This window comes from Arachis ipaensis, chromosome B7, assembly GCF_059453495.1.
Source record: "Arachis ipaensis isolate K30076 ecotype BB chromosome B7, ASM5945349v1, whole genome shotgun sequence".
Classification (NCBI taxonomy): domain Eukaryota; kingdom Viridiplantae; phylum Streptophyta; class Magnoliopsida; order Fabales; family Fabaceae; genus Arachis; species Arachis ipaensis.
In genome coordinates this window covers 64,244,680-64,253,414 of record NC_142442.1, presented here as the reverse complement: position 1 = coordinate 64,253,414, position 8,735 = coordinate 64,244,680, and the positions used below count along the sequence as shown (strand labels likewise).

The window sequence follows — 8,735 nt, the reverse complement described above, 5'->3', positions numbered from 1 at the left end:
TGCAGAAGTGAGAAGATCCCTCTCAAGGGTGAATCTTTTTATATCTAACCTAATTTGATTTGAAACAAAAATAAAATAATAAATCCTAAAACTAAAAGAGATTGTTTGTAAATAAAAATTACAAAAATAAAATAAAAGATAACTAATAAAAGCTAAATCCACTTGAAGATGCTTCATTGGTGTGGGCTTGGTTTGGATTGCCTGGTGCTAAATGCCAGTTGGGCATTTAGCGCCCAAAGAGGCAGAAAGCTTCCTGTTTCGTAAGGCTTGCTGGTGCTTAGCGCCGAGAGGGGTAGCGCCAAATCTTCTTCTTTTAGCACAAAACTCTGCCAAATTGCTCCGAATTTCATCTGAAATCATTAAAAATACTAAAACACTCAAAGTAGCATCTAAAGAGGACTTTTGCACTAAAATATTATAAAACTTAATAAATTCTAACTGAAAATGACTAGAAAACCAAGAAAAAATGGGTACAAGATACTGATGCATCAATCTATACTTTAATAAAGGCTGGTTATCTAAGTGTTTTTAATTGCTTGAGATGTATATATGTGTGGTTGTTTATAACTGCTTTGCCTATTAGTATTCATACTTTTATCTGTATACGTTCTACTTGTTATATCAAACATTTTTTTTTAAAAATTAACTGTAAATATGATAACGCTCTAACAAGGCACAGGTTCATATAATAAATAATAGCTAATAATTTGGAAAATAAGTTAGTAGCACTCAGTTTTCATTATATTGTGTGCTTTGTAGTGAATTTTTTATATAGAATAAATAGATGCAAATAGTTAATGATTGTTTGATCGTTTAATTGATTCAATTTAACTATGTATGTAACAGTAAAGTTATGTTTTAGTTATAGGTCAATCTACGCTATAGATTTAAGTTGATACAGATTTATAGATTTTCTGCTTGAATAAGTATGACTTTGACACGTTGCTTTGTTGTAGCAAGGCTTGTCTCTAGGTTGATGGTAAAGATGGCTGAGCCGTTAGCCATAGTTTTTTGGTTGGAGTGTCTGTCAGTGGACCTTTTGAGGTAGTGGGCTTTGCAAAGAAAAACAATTGGTTATCCAAGGAAGATGGGTTTTATTTTTTTTCTTTGAGTTGGAGGAAAAAAAAGAGAAACGCATACCCTGATGCATTCATGAAGGGAGAACCATTGAGGAAGATGTTATGCCCAAAACGAAACCCTATGTTGGAGAGACGGGGATATAGCAACTGAAGGTGTTGCCGCGTGGATGTCGACCCCTTGAAACCAAATAGAGTCAAGGTTGCTGGTTCGTCTTGTATCCGGCATTGACTGCGCCTAGCCGTTACATGCTGTCACTGCGGGCTCGGCCGGAAGCTGCTCGTCTGCTACTGCGGGTGTCGTCGCAGGTATGAAGTAGGTTTTTTTTTCTCTGTTGGATTATACTAAATTCAAAATGGTGTGTTGCTTGATAAGTTTAGAGCACCTGGTGCATTGATTTCAATTGAATCTATTTATTTATTGAAAATATTTCGTTCCAATGTTTTTGGTTTTGGGTTTCACTAAAGAGCATATGCATCTGGTTTATCTAATTTTTCTGAACATTTGACTGCCTTCATACTATCCTCGTTTTGAATTTCTATCACTAGAATGCCAACTTGTCTCGACTAACCTTAATATTGAATGCTTGTAGTAATAGACTTATGGGATTCATTTACAATTGCTAAGTGTGGCTCAAATTTCTTATCCCTCTTTCTTCAATTATGTTTAACGTTCAAGTATTCCTCCCATAGCGTAGATAGTCATTGTATAGAATACATGAGTTATAGTCATGTACCTAATAAGATTAATAAGCATGCTATCAAGTATATGATTATATGAATTGTGAGAATGTAAATTCTTGGAGGATAGGAGTTGCAACTGAACTAATTTTTAGCATAGATTACACATTGGATTTAATTCTTTGCCATGGTATTCGTGTCTATTGTGTATGCCTCATGGGCAATGCCATGCTTCGACTTTGTGTTGTTGATCAAACTGTTGCTGCCTGGTTGACTTATTGTAAAATGTGCTATTCAGAATCTCTATTTTTTTCTACTTTCACTGCAGAAAGTAGAAGTCGTTTTTGGAAGCATCTCGTTTGCTAACAAGACTAATGCTAGTCGTACTAATGAAAGTTGTCGTAGCCTTCTTCAATGGCTGAAATAACTGCGGTGTCAGAAGACCACTTGTAATAATTTGTGAGTGTCTGTGATCTTGCAAACATGTCAGGTGAAAAGGGTGGTTACAGAGTGTTTCCCCCAATGGCACAACTTGATGAGTATCTCGAGAATGAGAGTACAAAACACTTGAATTTACCCTTTTATGAATTTGGCAAGGTTGTTAGAATGAAAATGGAATTAGGAAAAATAAAAAGTTAATTGTGATAGGAAATTGTGATAGGAAATAGTGTTAATGTAATATTCATGTACATGTTTGTGGATGAGTGGTGTGAGATCGTAGATACACTATGTGTAACAAGTGAATTGTGTTTATTAACAACAAGTCCAAACATGGGTAGTTGGAGTCTATTAGTGTGTCTCGTTTGTGTCACAACAAAGTTACAAATTTGAAATGATGTGATTTATAGTGAGAATTGGCTAACAACACTTGCTCTTATGTTGACATGTTCTTATGGTTGAGTGGTATTCTTTTATGCAGGTGTTTATAACTTGAAAGATTTGTTGTTCAAGTATATGACAAGGTGTCCCATAAAAATGATAAAGAACACATGCGTTACATTAGCTATGTCTTGTATTTTAGTATTGTTGTCTTCATTGCCTAAACGCATTCTTTTTTTAATTTTTGATAGGACAATAATAACTAAAATAGATGATGTAAGAGAAAATGCTGAATTATTTATTAAACTGTATGCTCCCACACCATAGGGGACTGCTGTAAGACTAATAATGTTATCTCCTTATGGAAGAAGAGATTTCGTATACTACTACTGTGATAGAGTATGGCTCCCATTCGGTTTTGTTATGGTTCTTCTTATAATGTCAACTAAGTTTGTTATTATTGTCGTTCTGTGTGTTTTTTTTAATGTTCGGATTTCAGCTAAATTGCTCACATGAACCATTCATTTAGGTCGAAGATTTTAGAAAGAGAGAAAGAATTGAGGGAATGCTCAAACATAAAAATCTTATTCATGGTTGCCACACTCTGTCCCAAGATTGGATACGACTATATATAAGTTTGTTGTACTTGTTGCTTTCTTGAAGAGTTCACCGGTTATATAATGTGCATTAAGTATGCAGTAGTGTTTAATAGGTAGACCTGATGTGTGTTTAATTATTGGAATTCCTGCTGGTTGTTACTGTACATTCGCATTGAGATTATTCCGACATCTCTCCCGTGGACTAGTGATTGTATTAGGTCGAGAAAGCAATATTGTAGGGTGAGGATCACCCGTTTTAGTTAAAGTTTGGTTTTGCTATGTACAAATGCTAAGTGTTTTATAACTTCTTAATTCGTTGCGAGAGTTTAATTAAGCCACATCCGCGCTAATGGTTAGTTATTTGCCGACTAAACACTTTCTAGGTGATTGACTTCCTTTGTTACTTAAGATGGATTCGAGCTTCGAGTTCAGTGGTGGATATGATGATTTAGATTGGGCTAGTGAAGAAGAGTACTTCGGAATGTCCTCCTCGAGTGGGGATGATGAGGACGACCCCATTCGCAATGAGTCCGATGCGGCTGAGATGGGGGACGATGCCCATGTGAATGGCGTTGGCCCAGATCCAAAGACATGTCTGGGTGATGCTCCCTGTTTTAGGTCGCCAGAGGATTTCGTGGACAAAGTGTTTAGTACCGAGGAAGAGGCATACGCGGCATACAAACAATTTACCCGGCTAAGGGGGTTTGGTGTAAGGAAGGGTGACATGGCTTGAATAAATGGTGTTTTGGTAAGACAAGACCTTTTTTGTCACCGTCAAGGTACAATGCATGAGAAACACTACAATCGTCCAGAAAGCGTACGGGAGGAGAGGCTGGAGAGTCGCACAAGTTGTTTAGAAAAGTTGAAAATTTACTATGATTTGCAAGACCATGTTTGGAAAGTCAGGAGGATAGATGACAACCATAACCACCCTCTCGCTACCACCATGTTTACTGATGAGCGGATAATTTATACGCTTTTTGGCATTATTTTTAGGTAGTTTTTAGTATGTTTTAGTTACTTTTTATTATATTTTTATTATTTTTTATGCAAAAATCATATTTCTAGACTTTACTATGAGTTTGTGTATTTTTCTGTAATTTCAGGTATTTTCTGGCTGAAATTGAGGGACCTGAGGAAAAATCTGATTCAGAGGCTGAGAAAGCACTGCAGATGCTGTTGGATTCTGACCTCCCTGCACTCAAACGCGATTTTCTGGAGCTATAGAAGTCCAATTGGCGCTTTCTCAATTGGAATGGAAAGCTAACATCTTGGGCCTTCTAGCAATGTATAATAATTCATACTTTGCTTGAGATTTGATGGCCCAAACTAGCGTTAAACTCCAGCCAGAGACCCTTTTCTAGCGTAAAACGCCGGAACTGGCACCAGAACTGGAGTTAAACGCCCAAACTGGCATCCAAGCTGGCGTTTAACTCTAGAAAAGGCCTATGCACGTGTAAAGCTCAATGCTCAGCCCAAGCACACACCAAGTGGGCCCCAGAAGTGGATTTCTGCACTATCTGCACTTAGTTACTCAATTTCTGTAATCCTTAGTAACTAATTTAGTATAAATACTAGTCTTTCCTATTGTATTCGTATCTTATCATCTTTTTTCATCTTTTATAAACTTCATGCTTGGCTGGCCTCACAGCCATGCCTAGGCTATTTTCTCTTATGTATTTTCTACGGTGGAGTTTCTACACCTCATAGATTAAGGTACGGAGCTCTGCTGTTCTTCATGAATTAATGCAAGTACTATTATTTCTCTTTCAATTCACGCTTACTTCTTCTCCAAGATATACTCTCGTACTTAATTCAGTTAAGTGAGAATGAAGGGTGACCCGTGACAATCACCCACTATCTTCGTTACTCGCTTAGCTAAGATCCGCATGCCTGACAACCACAAGCGGTCTACATGATGTTCAACATAGTCATTGGACGACAGCCGGAGTATAGGCTCCTGGGTCTCTGATCCACAAATTTGACTTGCCTCTCCTGACTATAGAGCATTCGAATCCGTGAGATTAGAACCTTCGTGGTAGAGGCTAGACCCAATTGGCAGCATTCCTGAGATCTGAAAAGTCTAAACCTTGTCTGTGGTATTCCTAGGAGGATCTGGGACGGGATGACTGTGACGAGTTTCAAACTCACGAATGTTGGGCGCAGTGACAGTGTGAAAAAGGATAGAGAGATCCTATTCTGACACAAGTGAGAACCGACAGATGATTAGTCGTGCGGTAGCTGTGCCTGGTATTTTTCATCCGAGACGAGAGATCCGACAGTTCATTAGCCATACAGAAACTGTACCTGGACCATTTTCACTGAGAGGACGGATGGTATCCATTGACAACGGTGATCCACCAACATACAGCTTTCCATAGAAGGGAGGACGCATGATTGGATGAAGACAATAGGAAAGCAGAGGTTCAGAAGCAACAAAGCATCTCCAAACGCTTATCTGAAATTCCCACCAATGATTTACATAAGTATCTTATTTTATTTTATGTTTTATTTATCTTTTAATTATCAAAACTCATAACCAATTGAATCCGCCTGACTAAGATTTACAGGATGACCATAGCTTGGTTCAAGCCGGCAATCTCCGTGGGATCGACCCTTACTCGCGTAAGGTTTTATTACTTGGACGACCTAGTGCACTTGCTGGTTAGTTGTACCGGAGTTGTGAAAAGTGTGATCACAATTCCGTGCACCAAGTTTTTGGCACCGTTGCCGGGAATTGTTCGAGTTTGGACAACTGACGGTTCATCTTGTTGCTTAGATTAGGTAACCTTCTTTCTTGTTTCAACCTTTATTTTCTTTTCAAAAATTTTTTAAAAGATATTTCAAAAAAAAAGTTTTTGAAAAAAATGTTCTTCAAAAATTTTAAGAATGAATTCCACCTTAGAGCTCCATGATGATATGTTGAAGCTTGGCTGGCTATTAAGCCATGTCTAATTCTTTTGGACCGAAGCTTCCACTTATCATTTCAGCTATTGAAGGAGCCTTTGGATTCTCATTTATAATTCTGTGCTAAAGCTTGGTTGGCCATTTGGCCATGTCTAATTCTTTTGGACCGAAGCTGTAGACTAACATTGCATGAATCCTGTAATTCTTATTAAAAATTTTGAATTTCTTTATTTTCTTTTTCCAAAATAATTTCGAAAAAATACAAAAAGTTTAATAAAATTATAAAAACAAAAAAAATTTTGTGTTTCTTGTTTAAGTCTTGTGTCAAATTTTAAGTTTGGTGTAAACTGCATTTTTTAATTTAATTTTTTTAAAATTTTTGAAAATTCATGCATTATGTTCTTCATGATCTTCAAGTTGTTCTTGATGATTTTCTTTGTTTGATCTTTACATTTTCTTGTTTTGTGTCTTTTCTTGTTTTTCATATGCATTTTCAAATTGTTAGTGTCCCTAGTACAAAAGTTCTTAAGTTTGGTGTCTTGCATGTCTTTCTTTTCTTAAAAATTTTCAAAAATATGTTCTTGATGTTCATCATGATCGTCAAAGTGTTCTTGGTGTTCATCTTGACATTCAATGTGTTCTTGCATGCATTATTTGTTTTGATCTTAAATTTTTATGTCTTGTTTTATTTTGTTATTTTTCTCTCTCCTCATTAAAAATTCAAAAGTAAAAAAAAAATCTTTTCCTTATTCTTCTCATAATTTTTGAAATTTTGAGTTGACTTGGTCAAAAATTTTTAAAATTTAGTTGTTTCTTGTTAGTCAAGTCAAAATTTTCAATTTAAAAACTTTATCTTTTCAAATCTTTTTCAAAATCAATTCCTTTTCATTTTTTTTATGATTTTCGAATTTCATTCTTAAAATTTTTCAAAATCTTTTTCATTTTTCTTTTAATGTTTTCGAAAATTTTAAAACTAATTTTTCAAAATCTATTTCTTAATTTTATTTCATATTTTAGAAAATCCTTGCTAACAATTAATGTTTTGATTAAAAAATTTCAAGTTTGTTACTTTCTTGTTAAGAAAGGTTCAATCTCTAAATTCTAGAATCATATCTTTTAGTTTCTTGTTAGTTAAATCATCAACTTTAATTTTAAAAATAAAATCTTTTTAATTTCTTTTTCAATTCTTTTTTAAAATAAATTTCAATCATATCTTTTTAAAATTTTAATTTCAAAATCTTTTTCTAACTTCTTATCTTTTCAAAATTTATTTTCAAATCTTTTTCAACTAACTACTTGACTTGTTTGTTTTAATTTTAAAAAGTTTACTATTTCTTATCTTTTTCAAAACCACCTAACTACTTTTCCACTTCTAATTTTCGAAAATCACTAACCACTTTTTCAAAAATCTTTTTAATTAACTAATTGTTTTAGTTTTTAATTTTCTTGTATTTCTTTTTTAAATTTTCGAAACTAACTTAATTAATTAAAGAAAAATAAAAATATTTTTCTTTTCCCTCTTCTTAAAATTCGAATACTCTCTCTCTCTCTCATCTCTTTCTATTTATTTTATTTATTTACTAACATTTCTCTTCTACTCATGTAATAATTCGAACCCTCTCCCTCTCTCTGTGTTCGAATTTTTCTTATTCTCTCTATCTCATTCTTCTATTCTTCTTTTCCTCTGACACATAAAGGAATCTCTATACTGTGATATAGAGGATTTCTCTTCTCTCTTTGTTCTCTTCTTTTTCAAATGAGCAGGAACATGAATAAAGATATTCTTGATGAAACTGATCCTGAACCTGAAAGGACTCTGAAGAGGAAGCTAAGAGAAGCTAAAGCACAACACTCCAGAGAGGACCTTACAGCAAATTTCGAAAAAAAGGTAGACATCGTAGCCGAACCTGAGAACAATGGTGGAGATGCAAGGAAGATGCTTGGTGACTTTACTGCACCAACTTCCAACTTCTATAGAAGAAGCATCTCAATTCTTGCAATTGGAGCAAACAACTTTGAGCTTAAGCCTCAATTAGTTTCTCTAATGCAGCAGAATTGCAAGTTTCATGGACTTTCATTGGAAGATCCTCATCAGTTCTTAGCTGAATTCTTGCAAATCTGTGACACTGTTGAGACCAATGGGATTGATCCCAAGGTCTACAGACTTATGCTTTTCCCCTTTGCTGTAAGAGATAGAGATAGGATATGGTTGGACTCACAACCTAGAGAAAGCCTGAACTCTTGGGAAAAGTTGGTCAATGCTTTCTTGGCTAAATTTTTTCTACCTCAAAAGATGAGCAAGCTTAGAGTGGAAGTCCAAACCTTCAGACAGAAGGAAGGTGAATCCTTCTATGAAGCTTGGGAAAGATACAAGCAATTGATCAGAAGGTGTCCTTCTGACATGCTTTCAGAATGGAGCATCTTAGGTATATTCTATGATTGTCTGTCTGAATTGTCCAAGATGTCATTGGACCACTCTGCTGGTGGATCTCTTCATCTGAAGAAAACACCTGCAGAAGCTCAGGAACTCATTAAAATGGTTTCAAATAGCCAGTTCATGTATACGTTTGAAAGAAATCCTGTGAATAATGGGATGACTCAGAAGAAATGAGTTCTTGAGATTGATACTCTAAATGCCATATTGGCTCAGAAC

At 35.2% G+C, this 8,735-nt stretch overlaps 1 non-coding gene across 1 annotated transcript; it reads right to left on the bottom strand.

Annotated features, from left to right (window-relative positions):
• Positions 1-8,381: 8,381 nt before the first annotated feature.
• On the bottom strand, positions 8,382-8,489 carry LOC148552827 (small nucleolar RNA R71). Its single transcript, XR_015893133.1, has one exon. It is a non-coding gene; the product is annotated as a small nucleolar RNA R71 (small nucleolar RNA).
• Between the last annotated feature and the right edge of the window lie 246 nt (positions 8,490-8,735).